The sequence below is a fragment of the Aythya ferina genome, assembly GCF_964211825.1.
Source record: "Aythya ferina genome assembly, chromosome: 10".
In the NCBI taxonomy this organism is placed as follows: domain Eukaryota; kingdom Metazoa; phylum Chordata; class Aves; order Anseriformes; family Anatidae; genus Aythya; species Aythya ferina.
In genome coordinates this window covers 8,869,925-8,885,707 of record NC_140306.1, presented here as the reverse complement: position 1 = coordinate 8,885,707, position 15,783 = coordinate 8,869,925, and the positions used below count along the sequence as shown (strand labels likewise).

Sequence of the window (15,783 nt, the reverse complement as noted above, 5' to 3'; positions counted from 1 at the left end):
ACTTGTACTGTAAGACTATTTCTTCTCAAAGTATAATCAAGTGCTTTAAAACGGACTCCATAACTGCAAATTCAAAACAGTATTAGACTTTGGTAATAATATAAAAAATATTGCTTTAATAATGCTTTGTAAGTCATACAGAGTATTGGCAGTATTTTTCTGACTCTAGTAACCCACCCAGAAAACTGCCAGTGGGAGTTTGGTGCTGGGCTTAGACATGCTTCAAGGGGTGGCAGAAGCCCCTGTATCGGAGCTAGTAAGGACTCATTTAAAAGTGAGAGAAATTGCTCAGCACGTGACATACAGGACTTGAGGGTGGAGAATCAGCATTGCAGGCAGCAGTGGGGATGGCAGACCACCCCATCCCATTGTGGATGTGAAAATGCCTGGGCAAATTCAGAGCTCCTAAACAATAAGAGCAAGTCTGTTGGTTCTGATCGCGTTGACTGTCCCTGTATCAGTTGCTGTCTTGTGGGGATGACTGCAGAGTATTTTCCTGATACTGCAGGACTGATGAAATGTTAATTGTGCTCCTAGAGCAATCCCTTACTGAAGGAGACTTCATGTCTGAGGTTCTGGCAGCACAGCAGAAATGCAGGTAAAACTTCCTGTAAATAATTTCACAGGTAAAACTGTCCTGTAAATGCTCTGGTAGTGCCTTACTCAAATTCACTTGGATATTTGGGTTTAGGAAATGGAATCAAAAACCCACAGAAAAACTGCTGTTGATTTTAATGGTCTCCTCACTCAGGATCAAAGCTGGTATACAGAATTTGCTTGGAAACACACTGAATTTAGAGGAGGCTCATAAAAGTATTAGACATTATTCAAGGGAGCCAAATATAGTCACAAGTGCCTTGAACTGAAGCTTAAAACTAAAACAGAAATTGGGCAATGATATTCTCAGCAAGGGTATCTTCCCTTGATTTCCTTCACTGCTCATTCTTCTCATTCACCTGCATTTTCTGGTGCTGTCTGGGGTTAGAACTAAAGCCAAAGAGAGAGGCTGCATTTCCCTTTCTGTTGGAAATGGACAAATTTGCTCAGCAATCACTTCTGTCCATAATTCAAGCAGTGAATTGCTGTTTTGGAGGACTTCAGGGTAGAGAATTGTGTTACCAAGCTGTTTCATTATTTTTAAATTTCTGTTTCACTGCTTTCTGGCTTCTGCTGTTTAGACAGCATCAGCTTTTAGTGCTGAAAACAGTTCCCCTGGAGCCTGGGCTGCATGGGGAGATGCCTTGAGCTACAGGGAGCTGGACTGCCTCTTTTGGGCGGTGTGAGTGAATGGCAGAGTTTGGGACATTGGTGGCAGTGACAAAGGGCTGCTAAGTCCCCAGACCGCTGGGGAATAGAAGCTGGGGCTGAGGGCAAAAGCTGTGTTAAAAACATTGGGGGACTAGCAGGAGGTAGGTTGAGGGAATAGAGACAGATGGAAAGAGGAAAGACGGAATGTTTTCTGGGGTTCTGTCCAGTGCAGGGTGGGTGTGGAAGCTGGGAAATGAGTACTGGTCTCTCCAGGAAATCTTAAGTAATTTGGATGTGAGAACAGCACTCAGAAGATGGAGCAGTGCTTTGAGCCATGAACCTGCAGTTCATCAGCCTCAGCCAGAGATGTCTTAGTCTGTGCTTCTCTTGGAAAAGGAAAAGGATTTGGGGTGTGGGTGGGCTTTCATGCAGCATTTCTTGTTCCTGGGATGAAAGTGCTGGTAATAGCAATTTTTTTCCCTGAAAACAGAGGCATTTACAACAGTGTGTCAACCTTGGCTGGCTGAGCTGTGTGGCGTACTGCTTTAGCTGTCCGTCACACCATGGGTTGTCACAGGGCCCCACAGATGATGTCCCTGGAGGCCCTGTGGCTGTCCCTTCACCCAGGTGGGTTTCCACTCCTGTGACTGCCCGAGGGCCCTGCTGTGGCCCGTACGGGAGCCCATGGCTGATGTCTGTGCTGTGGAGTCCAAAGGAGGAGGGGAGTTCCAACATTTGGTTATGTTTTTGTCTTAATTCGGCATAAAATGCAAATTAAGAAACTTTTCTACTGCCATGGATTTAGAACAGTGGTATAACATAAGTGCACATGGTAACTGTATATAATAAACCTGAGTTCTCGTATCATGCTCGTCATGATCTTAAAATACTTTGCCAAAGAGAAAGCCTGCTGACTCTATCTCCATTTTATAGATGTAGAAATGAAGGCAAAGAGAGATGAATCGATTTAACCTGCAGATAAATTGATTTATTGAGACTGAGCTAAAAATGGTCACAGTCCAACCGTTTCTGCAAATCTGATAGAACAGTACACCAGGCGAGCAAGAATCAGGTGTTTGCTTAATGCTTCCCCCAACCATATTGAGATGTTTGCCTTTCTCTGGGACAGGGATGTCACTTGCTGACAGCTCTGGTCACACATGCAGGTGTCTCTCGCAGCTGCCCTGAGTCTGTGGTGGCTTGTGCTGGATATTGCTTTGCGACAGCCTCCCCTCTTGCTGATCTGGTAGCTCTTGTGCTTGCACGCAGGCTTTCTGTTTCAAAGTAAGCTGCCTTTTGGGTTGCAGCTGCCCTCTGTGCTGTGTGGTTGGTGCATGGCCAGCTTTGAGTGGAGCTCAGCCAGGGCACGCTGCTAACATTGCTGCAGAAGTGCAAAGTGTTTGGAGATCTCTCCTGACCACAGGGGTTGAGATCTTGTTTTCCATCCTCTGAACGGCTGTAGCTGTGGCAACACCAACATCCTTGGTCAGGGCAGGCTCAGGCAGAGCTGTCATCTAGGTTGACATGCTGAGACCTGGCTTCGTCTTGGCGTACAAATCAACCTTTTGCTGTAACAGGTCAGTGGAAGTGAGAGATGTTTGGATTAGAGCTGACTGACTTTGGGAGAAAATACTATTGTTGACAACTACAGATTTGTTAGAATGAGTGCAGGTTGGAGGGCTGTGCTTGGTTCAATAAGGGCCTCACCAGGGAGAGGCTACATGGAGCTCCTGCTCACAGCCAATGCTCTGGCAGGTGAGTATAGCCCTGAATGGTAAACATCAAAACTTTTGGAATTTAAGGTATCTGCAGCAGTTTGCTGATAAACTTAATTAACTACAAAATGCCTGCTGATCTTACTGGTGGGACTGGGAACTGCTTCCTGGATCTTGACAATACGTGTAGGAAGAGTATGAAGAGAAAGTTGCTTTGTGCTGTTCATGGGGTAAAGTATTTCTGTGTCCTGAAATCATCCTTTCCTTTTGAACACAGTCCTTCTGCACAGTTCACCTTGGTGCTGTTTGTGTTTCTGCAGCATCCATGTTCTAAGCAATAAAAGGATTAATTGTTTTCCAAGCTGGTAGTACATCTTTTAACATATGTGGTATGCAGGAGGCAGGCAATAAATAACTAAAAGAAGCCTACAGTGCAGTGGCTCCTGCTGAGGATTTTACTGAGCATATAGAGAAATTGATTCTGTTAAACTTCGCTTGCTGGAGTGGAAAGTTAAAGAAGAGAGAAAAAATGCTAAGGAATAGAGTGGTGCACAGGACTGTCATTTTCATTTTAGGATTCTCTCTATAAAATATGCACATCAGAGGCTTGGAAAGGCTTCCTAAGGAAAAGGAGCTTTGGTACAATGTCTCAGGGGCAGAGGGAATACAGCATTTGACATGCTGTTTAAAAGGCTGAGGGAAATGCTTTAAGGAAAGAATTGCTGTCTGTTCCAGACCCTGGTTCAGGATCCGTGGTGCAGCCTTCCCAGGCAGCACTTCTGATGGAATCAGTGGGATGCCAAACTGAAAATGAAATGTCTGCAGGCTGTGAAATTTGGCCCTGTCTAGGCTGAGGCTCTGTTCTGGAGCCTGGCAGCATCTGGACAGATGGCTGTCCCCATGGACACCACAGCATCTCCAGCAGTGCCCTGGCAGTCTCTGGGAAAATCCCCTGACTTTTCACAGAGGAGAATGAGTGAGAGGACCAGAAAGGTCCTTAATGGCTAGAAAATCAATTAATCAAAGAACTAATCTTTCAGTTGTTTCTTTCCAAGGGAACTCCCTCTTCCTTCCTTAACGACAGCTGCTATAACAGGCTTTTTTCCAATATGTAGTTCTCCACATGCCCCTCATTGCTCTAAAGAGAGACCTCTGCATGGTATGGAGTTCAATTCACAGAGTAAGTGCCAGAAGCCTGGCTGGACACCTGCAGGTGTATTTTAAGGACATATATTGAATTAATCTCATCCCAAGACATTCTAAATAGGGAGAACTATTTTGTTGTTTTCTCTTACTGTGCTTTTAAAGCAGGCGATAATAGCAGTCACTCACAGCTATGACATGCTGCTGGAGCTGCCAGAAGGACTTTTTTTTTTTCTTTCTTTCTTTCTTTCTTTCTTTCTTTCTTTCTTTCTTTCTTTCTTTCTTTCTTTCTTTCTTTCTTTCTTTCTTTCTTTCTTTCTTTCTTTCTTCCTTCCTTCCTTCCTTCCTTCCTTCCTTCCTTCCTTCCTTCCTTCCTTCCTTCCTTCCTTCCTTCCTTCCTTCCTTCCTTTTTTTTTTTTTTTTTTTTTTTTTTTTTTCTCTGAACTAAAAAGCAGTGAACTAGATCTGCTACAAGCAGGTCTATAATTTGCTGTTCTCATATGACAGGTCTCCTTGATTTCCTGGGGCCCATTCCCAATCCTAGGATCGAAGGAGTGCCCTTTTGATGTTCTCCCTTCCTCCTCTTCCCCAAGACATTGGTTTGCAGTCACTGCACTTAGTTTGTAGCTTATCAGATGGAGAGGATGGCCCTGAGGACAGTGCTGTGCTGGGGAGAGGCTCTGCTGATCACAGCAGTGTGTTCCCAGCTTCCAGGCCGAAGCGGATCCACACCCAGCCAGTATGGGCAGAGGAGTGTGCATCTGCCTGCACCTCTCTGTGCAGGCGCACCCTTAATCTCCCCTTGTCTTGGTTCTGTCAGAGGGGGCTAATAGCTCACGGCATCATGGACACAGTATGGGATAAAAAACTATTAATCATTGCACAGTGCTGAGACAGATGGGTTTCATTCCCAGGATAAGTACATATACCATGATCCTCTAAAGCGAACATTAACACTTTGGTAACTGTGATTTACATCATTCCTGAAACTACAGTTGCATGGTGGTAGAGAAGATCTTGCCTATTAAGTGTTTAATTTGGGAGATACAATTCAATCACAAAGTGATCTGTTCTGAAGTGCAAAAGCTGAAGGACTTGCATTGTTTGGTTTGCAATACAAGAACAGGAAGGATTTATGTTAAAAATAAAGTCTCTGAATGGACAGGCAGTCAGGGAGATCCCTTCAAATGCAGAAAGGCTTGGCCGCCTTAATTTTCAATCTTTCTAATGTCTAGGAAAATCTTGCCCTAGCTACAGAACTTACTGGCAAATTTTGTCTCACATTCAGCAGGAAGAGATTTATCTTGGAAAGGTATTAAAAGCTTCTGTTACACAGTTGTCATCTGGGAAGATACAGTATTGATTGATCCTGGAGTTTCATTTGATTGGTTGCATTGGTGATTACAGTATTGATTCGTCTCACACAGCATGTTCCGTGCACTGCTCTGTTGCAGCAAGAATTAGTCCTACTAGCAGCTTGCTGCATGGCTTTTTTTTTTTTTTTTTTTTTTTTTTTTTTTTTTTTGTGAGAAGAATTGGGCAGAATTCATTTTTCACTAGACGGAGTCTTACAGAGTAATTAACTGAAAGGAGGCTGGCGAGAATTACTGAATTACCCAGGGAACGCAGCACAGCCAGAGTTTTTTTCAGGCATGTGTAAATAAAGAAATTTGCATTCTCCAAATATTTAAACCAAATATTGTATTCAAAGGGAAGTGTGTAATTTGAAAAAGTACAGAAATATAATAAGAGCTGCAAGCAGTCTCAAAACCTCACTGCCACAGCTAAGGCAGAAGAAATATTGCAGTATGGCTGCTGAGCTGCCCCTTGAAATGCTGTGGTGAAGGAGGAAGAGGAGGATGACTGCAGCCTCTTGTCAGCTCAGACTATGGCCTTAGATTTGCTAAATGGCTTGTTTTGCTTTGGCTTCATCTGCCCCTATCAGTGCTGTTGCCTTGGGCCAGAAGAGGTGATGTTTGTGGGGATGTACAAAGGAGCTGGTCTGAAACCAGGAGTCATTCTCTTCTAATCATGTAACTGAACACAAATGAATCCAAATGAAGCCTCCACCACTGCAAGGTCCTGAGTATTTCCTCAAAATCTTGTGAATTGTCTCTCTAATGACTGCCTATCTTCCCAAAAGGGAGGGTTCCCCTTCCCATGGCCAACAAGGCTGACATGTAATTAGACACCACCATAGGCTTCTCCAGAAGAAAAGTTTTGAACATGAATTTTAAATGCTTGCTCTTAGTCATGTCATCCCATCTGGTATGAGAAACTAATTAAAAAAAGTGAGACATTTCAAGGCCTACATGTGTAATTTGGAAAGAAATAAATGTACTTAGAATGTGAAATAATGTCGCATGGTGTTGCTGTTGCACCGAACCAAATTTTCATCAGTTCAGGATACCAGAGTTAATTGCTAGTTGAAATACTCCAGAGCAGGACTATAGTCCTTTTCTCTCTCTCTCTCTCTTTTTTTTTTTTTTCCTTCCCCTATTGGTAAAACTGAAGAAAGGTGAAAACGACTCATTTGCTTGACTTTCTCCTGACTGGAAAGAATTAAGAAAGAGCAAAGCAGTGAGAGCCTTAGAGGTGAAATTCAGACTTTAAATAAGCCTATCTTCAGTAAAGTAGAAAAAGGTAAACAAAGCAGTAAGGGAACATGCTCATTTTCAGTGCTAAAATTGTGTGTGCGCATGTGTACACACACATGCTGGGGTGCAGGAAGGGGTTAAAAATGCCCAGAGTTCAGCAAAATTAAAAAAGAAGTTAAAGCACTTTCTTTCCCTTAACAGTGAATGAGATGAATGGGACAATAATTCAATTGCTGTTTTTCTTTGCAAACATGTCTGTGGGACAAATCCCCAATTCAAACAATCATGCCTTTTGCACAGGGATTAATCTTAAAATTTAATACATAATTTATAATTATCAGCCCACCAATAGTATTTTTATGTCTTTGGTGTTCAAAATATAATACTTTCTGTGAATTTTTAAAGTAGTCATAATATAAATTCATAATGAAGATTGTTAACATCAATAAAGGGCTACTTGCTTCTCTGTTCTACTAATTCTGGTTAGCAGAGGACTGGGATGAAGGAGTTTTGTAACACTGAAGGCATTGCTAGAGAGTCATGGGCAATTTTCTGCTGTCTGCCAGAGACAGAAACAGGACTCATTAGTGGTGTCCTGTTTCCCCTGCCTTTTTTTTTTTTTTTTTTTTTTTTTTGCATTTTTTTGCCACAGATATGTGATATTTTGCTGAAAAAGTAAAACTGAAAATTGACATTGAGTGTTCCCAGATTAGTTAAGAAAACAAACAAACAAACAAACAAACAACAACAAAAAAAAACCAACACAAACGAACAAACAAAAAAAACAACTTGAATTGTGATTGGATATCTGAGAAAAATGCAAAAAAGACATTAGAGAAGCAGGAACGATTAATGAAAATTTTAGTTTTTAAAAGCCCTACTTTTTTTAGTAAAAATTTTCCACTGAGCTTATTGTTCAAACATGTCACGGCACTGAGTGGTGGCTGAGCTGGGCACCCTGAAAGCTTCAGCACCATTGCCTCATAGCGTTTGACTGGGGGCTGTCCTGGCACTGATATCTGGAGAAGACCTGGATGTTGGTCACAGCTGCTCTTCCATGGAGATTATCTACTTTCCTGCAGTCTTCAGAGCATCCAGTCTAATATCCAAATGCTCACCCCTGCAATCTGCCTATAGATAAAACTATACAGATTGTATCCCTAGGTAGGGCTTGTATAGAAGAAGGAAAAAGTCTCATAATCTCTACATAAACTTATTTGCTGCAGAATAGCTTTTGGGTACCTCAGTGCACATCTCCTTTGCTTGAAATATATCGACTATCTAAACAGTTGCATGTTCAGTCACCCAACTGGCAGGACAAATGCCCAATTTATGGACAGATGTGGGTATTGCATCTGGGTATCCTTGAAAACACGCTTCATCAGAGAGAGCTTTTATTGTTCTGAGAAAGTAACTGCATTTTAATGAAAGTCACCCCTATGGAAGGTAAAACTGCTGTGTAGCATCTCTCCAACCCAGAAATCAATTCATATTGCTACTTTCCAGGGCAACTACAACTTTGGTTTGAAATCCATTCTCCAGATCTTTCAATCAAGCTTTGCAGATCATTATAATACATAGAGATCTGCTATGCCATGGCTGTATGATCATTAAATTGGGGAAAAAACTGCTACCGTGCATATGTTGACAACCAATTTATTCATTGCAAAATAGCGAAGCATTGAGTATCCATTCAGTGTCAGTTGGAGGGCACTGTGCTATATTTGTTGCCATCATCATTATAAGGGTTACAAATGATCTACCTGGAGCTCAGCATATATCTTCTAGGATGAAGTGTCAACACAAAGATAATAGGGGTGAATTTAGAGTACAGCTTTAGGTGTACGTTTGCCGCTTTGCACTGCAAGGCAATAGATGTTGGTTGGAAAGAGAGTAAAAAGAAAGCCAAGGAAGAAAAGTTCAATTCAGTAACCTTACTTTAGGCATTTTTGTTCGGCAACTGATTGCTTACGCTGCCCAACACTGACAGCAGCTAAGTACAGTAAAAATGATCTTCTTTTGAAGAATTTTTTTGTCCTAATCTTCCTTTGTGTAGTTGTCATGAGGAAGTACATGGAAGGAATAATCAGGAGACCAGATGGCATTTTGAATAGTGGGTCTATTCAGACATTTTCAAATCCCTAATTGGTCATTGGTTTTAAATGTTAATATGCTTCACTAGTAAATCATTTCTATTCTCTCTTTTTGATGTTTGCAAAGAATAATGAAAGAAATAGATATATTGCCAACTGTGGTACCCAAAAATCAGCATTCAAGCAATGGTGCGAAGTGGTGACTGAACTTTAGCAAATATGAATAGAATGATGGTCATTCAAACTGATTAACTAGTGATAGGCTGAAAAGAAATGCGGGGTCATATTTTGTGTTGGTGTAAAAAGTATAATGACTTGGCAAAAGTATAATGACTTGGGTGGAATTATGCTGATTAATATCAGCAGAAAATGTAGTTTGATGTCTATAGTTACATCCTTGTTTCATACAGCATTTTTTGCCTGAAGGAGAAAGCTTCAGGAGTGTCTCAAGCAGTACAGCAGGAGGCAGGTTGTACAAATGGATTTATATCAAAGAAATATATCTGAACTTTCACTGGACATGCGTGATATTAGCTGGCGGATGAAATGCTGCACCATGTGACTTTTAGCTCACTTAACATGCTGGCTTAAGTAGGAAGTCATGGTGAGAAACACCCTTAAAGAAGGCAAGTCAGGATGCATTCCTAAAAAGAGCTCCCTTGCTACGTTATTTGATGGTATGATGGTAGGTTATGTGATGGTAGCCATCTGGTTCATCCAGGTTAAAAATATTATGGGTGGTGGAGGAAGAGACATTACCTACAGAGGAGGACACAGGTCTGGCTGAGATACAGCATTTCTGCTAGAAATAAAGTTGCAGACATGAAGCTGTGCTCCACTGGAAAGATAAAAGCGAGGAAGCAAAAGGAAGCCAACCACAGGATGACAAGGGAACTCAGGCTTGCATTGCTGAAGGAACTTGCTTAGAGTTTCTCTTTCTTTCTGGGAATATATTTTTTGGGGAACTTTTTGGTGAAATACTGTTTCTGTGCCCTGTTGTAACCTGGATTCTCACTTACAATATCTTTCTTTCATATTTTTTATCTTTTACTTATCAGTATTTTCCCTGAGAATAACTACTTGAAGACTTAAATGGAAACCATCTGTAAAGAAACATTTGGTAAGGTTTCTGCCTACAGACGTTATGAGGCACAAAAGAAGGAAATAGAGAAAGAGAAGGAAGGAATTGAAAAAGGAGCAGGGGCTATATACAAAGGTACAGAGAGGAGAAGGTCTGCATTGGTGCTGCTTATAGAGTGGCTTTCTGACCACATGATGGCTTAAGAGTCAAAGCAAATACCAAATATCAGATTGGTAGCTGCAGATCTAAAGTTGATACCCATGCCCTTACTGCCAGCATTTGGCATGGAGAAATACCTGCAGCACCTCCAGGAAGGATGGTGGGCACTGACATTACTCTAAATAAGGCAGGTAAAAGGAATAGCATTAATACAGTTCTGAGGAGAGGCAGCAGATCCAGAGTTAAGCTACGATTTATAGCAGAGGAAAAGCGAGGGAGGGGAACACCAGATAAGGGTCTGTCAGACTTCTTTGAATTTGACATGCATGTCCATCACTGAGAACCATGACTATGAGCTAGTCAAGACATACCGGCAACAGTAAAGTCCATGGTGGGCTTCAGAGAAGCTTTGGCACCAGTGAACATCAGACAGCTGGGCTTTCTTGAGAGGGGTATCAGTGGTGGATGCAGTAAAGGGGAGATGGCCATCTAGGAGGTGCTGCCTGCACAGCACAGAAATTAAAGCTTTGTAAGCACTTGCATTTTTCAGTTTCTTCAGCAAGCAATTCTTGTTTTGTGCCGGCCACGACAATCTCCAGTCAACTGGTGCCAACGTGTGCGGAGCACGTCAGTGTCTGGATTTAACACTTCTACAATTTAAAATGCTACTATGTATGTGAGTCAACACTATAATGCCTTAAAGAAGCAAAAAGCTGGTGTATGTACTTGTTAAAGCATCTTGTTTCAGACACATTTGGAACAACAGGGGTTCTTTGCACTTTTCATGAAGCGATTGACAAAATAGGATCAAGCTATACCAAGAAACAGCATCAGCTCCAAAAAAAACCATCACCACTATATGTGGAGCACAGATGGTGCTTTTGGTACTCGATATTATAGCTGTTTTTAAGTTGATTGGAGAAAAATATGGATTTTTAAATCTTACACCTGCATTCTGAGAGGAAGCATATGTAGAGACTTGCTGAATCCCTTGGTGTATTCTGAGTGGATATTTGCACGCTCGGAGTTGACGTTTGCCATTCTCCCTTACAATGAACGGTATTTAATTCTGGAATGGTTCTGCTGAAATCAGACAAAAGCACAGGGGAAGATGAAAAAGACATAAGGTTTCTGTCCTGTGTATTAATGATCTGGTTACAGATATGAAAAGCATGTACACATTTGTCTTTTATGAACACTGTGCTTGTGGACACACATACACCCAAATGTGCATGGTGACTGCTTTTTTTTTTTTTTTTTTTTTTTTTTTTTGCAAAGAGACAGTGAAACAGTGAGGTAGTAGGCACGTAGCAGGGTAAACAGAGCAGCTTACAGGGATTAGATCAGAAGAACTCCTAAGAATGTCTTCTCTGCAAGAGTAACAGATCAAAGCTAGCTGAATGTTTAAATACGACTTCATGCAAATGTTGAAGTTTTTGTCCCATCACTGCCTTTGTGCCTTGTGTCAGTGCTTTCCATAATGCTGAGCCCAACTGGTCCCTTACCTCTTTTTCTGCAATCATGCCATGTGTGTTTTCCTTTGATGTTACTGTGGAAGCTGTGCCCCCAGTTTGTTGCTGGTACTTTTGGAATTATTTTGTGGTAAAATTATTTTATTGGAGTTATTTGGAATTATGGAATTATAATGTTGATTTTTTGGTCATCCTTTTAGTTATATTTATTTTTCCTGTTTCCAGACTGCTTTCTCTAGGATGCTCAGATAGCTAAGCTATCTTAGAGCAGGGCTTATCTCTCAGACCTGCCACAAAATTTTGCTTCCAGGTGGAGTAAAACATCACTTCTGTAACTAGCAGGAGTGCTGCAGGAGTAAACCCACTGAAGCTTGTGACCCTGTGATGGTGAGAATTGTGGGAGCACACAGGCCCACAGGTAGGTTGCTCACTGGAGTCCTGTATGTGTGGATGTTTTTTCCCATTCCTTGGTATTCTTGCTGTGATCTTTCTGCAGCATTTGAAGAACGCAATTTCTCTCTCACAGCTAGTCCTCCTCAACCATGCGTGTTATGTGGAGGATGCATTTTTTAAAAACTTTAATATTAATACATAAAATACATAATTAATATTAATATTAGTACATTAATAATATATATATATATATAATAATTTAAAAAATCCTTATTCTCGGGTACATCAGGTGAGCTGGCTTCAACTACCAACAAGATGATGCAAAAGAGTTGAAAATCTTTCTTCTACTATTAAGTGTGAGAAGTGCAGTTTTCAGTCTTCCCTCTCATGAATGCAGTGGGAGACCAAAGCAGATTTTTCTTGTCAAGTTTTTACCTGCTTTGTGAGCTTTTAGATGGCTTTTGGATGCTGGAAGCTAAAGGGCAGAAATATCAAATAGCAGCTCTTCTCATGTGCTGGAGTGTCACGTTGTTTCCACCTTGGAGTGTGCAGTCTATAAGCAGGGTTTTTGCATAGCAAGTGCCATGTCAAGTCAAGGTTAAAACAGGATTATTTATTCCTTTTTTTCAACTTGGGATAAAAGTACAGGGCACATTGTATGGAGATCGCATTTGAAACAGCTGAGTTCAATTACCTTCTCAAATAATTGTCAGCAACATGCAGTTGCTTTTGAGGTGCAATGTATTACTTACAGGGAAAGCTGACCTTGGACGTACTCACACGGCCCTCTGATTTCAATGCACAGCTTTTCAGGCAGAATGTAAATCCCACTGAGGGTTAGATTCAGGCTGCTGAACAGCAGCTTCAGTCAGTTAAAGGCCAGATCCAACCAACGAATCAGACATCTTGCCATGGGCATCTCAAAAAAATGGCTTGCACCAAGCATGTCTGCGTGGAGCTTGCTGCTGTATTTTAGCTTCTGTGTGCTGGTCATGACCATATAAACCCTGGGGAGATGGCAGCCTGGCTCTGCTTATCCCCCAAGCCAAGGTCTGTGTGAGGGCAGTGAATGTTTGCAGGCATTGGGTAGCTCTGTGAGAAACCAGCTGCAAATATCTGCTGACTTTGGCTGTGCCTCCTGCATCTAGGGGAGCATGGCTGCAGGACCCCTTGTTAGCACAACTGCAGAGGCATCTCTTTCCTGCGAGTTTACCTCCCAGCCTCAGAATTGAACTTCTCTATTTTTTTTTCCTGCCAAGGCCAACTTTTAAACTTCCCTGCTGTGTGTTCCAAGTGGGAGGAGCAGTGGCAAAAGAAGCTGCTTTGATTTAAGTGAGTGAGGGGGCAGTGCTACTCTGTCTGCCTGATTATTTATCTCCCTAGTTACACACAGCACTTGCTTTCTCTGGAGTGATTCAAGCATATCATAACCTCTTGCTTTAGCTCCTTTATCATACCGGTTTGCTGCTTGAGCTCAGTCAGAAATCTGTCTTGGCCTCTGCAGAGCAGAGGATGTCACCTAGTTTTATTGGGCTCCGATGTGCCTCCCCCATGTTTTTTCAAGTTTCCCATCTATCATGCGGAAGACTCTGAGAACTGTACTGGATGCTTCTGGGCTGGGCAGAATAGGCTCTAACAGCATTAAAAGCCTCCCTCAAATGCCAACTAGAGATAAATGGGTGTGAGGACAGGTGCTCAGGAAGCCTTGCTGAGCATGGAGCATGCTGTCTCTGGGAATGCAAACAGCATCTCGCTGTGCTCAGGGATTCTCAGAGAGATTTTTACCAAAACATCCATTGATTTCAGCATGAGCAGCAGCAGACTCATGGCTTTTCTCCAGCCCCCTGCTCTGCTCTGGATGATTCACACATACAAACACCAGAAGTGATGCCTAAGAGATCTAAGCTCAGTTTCTGGGTCAGTGGAAATCCTGAACTGAGTATGCCATCTGAATTTTGCATTAATACAATGAAGCCTATTTTTTTTCTGTCCTGCTCAGGCACAAGTACATCTCCCACACCTAGTACATCTCAATAGTCCACAACACTTTATTTTATTTTATTTTTTACCACATATGGGAGATACGCCTCCTCATCACCTACTCTGGGTAAATTTGGGATTGTCTGAAGGAATGTGGGAGACAGTATATCCTGGATGGTCTTGTCAGACATGATTCTTAATGAGACTGGCTCATGTGCTAGGCAGAAGAAAAAAACACATTGTCTAGACTGTGGTTGAGTATTTGGGAATAAGTGAATGACTTAAAGAGGGGAGGGGAGAATCATCTGGCAGTATAGTTTATCATAGGTGTCTCAGGAATTATTTGTTGCACTCTGAAGTGCTTTGTGACCACAGAATTTCTTTTCATTGGGCAGGAAGAAGATCCATGTGCTCCAACATGTTATAGTTGGTCCTGAGTTTGGGATTTGCATTCCCGGCTCTGTGCGAATATTTCTTCTGGAAACACAGCACTTATATTTGGGGGCTGAGGACAAAGTGGTATTTAGGCATTTAAGTTCTTTTAAAGTCACTGGGAGCTGGATGTCAAAATGGGGATAGTGGCTTCACAAGTTCCTGATAAAGACAGATACACTGAAGACTGAGGCACTTATGTACAAGGGTAATGAAATAATAATAGGTACATGAAGAGGCCTTGAGAGCAACCTTCAGGTCTGTAGGAGCCTGAATGTGAAGCATGAACTTCCCCTTCCCTGCAGCATGTGAGCAAGAGAATAATGAATTCAATATAATGACTTTTCAGAAGATTGTAAAAGTTTGATGTTGAAGGCATGAAGAAGCAGACTGTGTACTTCTCAAATTGCTAGATTAAAGGACCTTGAATAGAACATCTTGTAAGTTTGGATTTGCTAAGGACATTCTGATTCTCCTGCTGGAAGGTGTTGAGCCAGGGCAAGTTTTGGAGACTTAGTTTGCATAAAAGAGCATGCATGTGTGTGTTTGTGTGTGCATAAAGGGGGAAAGGTGGCAGAAAGAGGTGGTAAGTAGCTGGGGCCTATTTCTTGTGGCAAATCCTTCCAGCAGCAATGTACTCACAGCTGGGTTTTCACTTTACAGATCCTGAGCTGAGGGTTGTGAAGAGTTGGTTTCTCCCTCTTTGAGTATCTCAAACTTTAGGGAGAAGAATTGATTTAATTTCATCTCGTCTGATCCTGATTAATGAAAAGTCATTTCTGCTAGTTCTGGGCAGAAAAAATAATCTTTGTCTATTTTGTAACCTTGCAGATATATGTAGGTGCATGGCAGGAAGTTCTATAATTCTAGAAATTATGACAAGGCATCCATAAAGATGAAGCTGAAACCCTATGCAGCAGCATTGTAGCTTAAAGGAGCGTTATTTAATACCTATTAATGGAACTGCTGAAGCATAAACACTCTCAGCTCAAACAGATACTGTTAACTCTGTGCTAGCAGTCTCGGAGTGGGATGGCAGGTACTTCACCGTTGCCAGGCAGGATGCTCTTCCCTCTGTCCAGTACAGGGTTAGTGTCCATTCAGCATGAGGGTGAGCTCACAGGGAGGAGGAATTACAGGAGCATGTGGGCAGGCAGCAGCCCTACCAGGTGGTAGGAACCCTTTTACAAGCTCAGCCTTGATGTCTCTGTGCTACAGAGACATTGCACTTGTGGCTGGTTGTACCACAGATGTTTCCAGGATGGTTTTTGGTCATCATGTTTAGTAGGGAGGGATTTCAGCCTCCTTGTGAGGGATGCCCAGTGTGGGGGCATTCTTTCCTTTTTATTCTAGTTTCATCCTGCTTACCTACATGTTCCAACAATACTGGGCACAGTTCCTGTACATCATGGGACTGGCATAATTACTTCTTAAAAGGAGAAACAATTCATGTTGGATAATTTGCTTGTA

The 15,783-nt window shown here is 42.0% G+C and overlaps 1 long non-coding RNA gene across 3 annotated transcripts in view; it reads left to right on the top strand.

The window, feature by feature from the left end:
- The window catches only part of LOC311442378, a 76,588-nt gene that overhangs the window by 58,220 nt on the left and 2,585 nt on the right, over nt 1-15,783 (top strand). For 2 of the 3 annotated variants that reach the window (XR_014696592.1, XR_014696594.1), the window contains exon 6: nt 11,819-11,926. The exons of the other annotated variant lie outside the window; for it this stretch is intronic. This is a non-coding gene — a long non-coding RNA (uncharacterized lncRNA). The remainder of the gene's footprint in view (nt 1-11,818; nt 11,927-15,783) is intronic. 3 annotated transcript variants of the gene reach the window in all.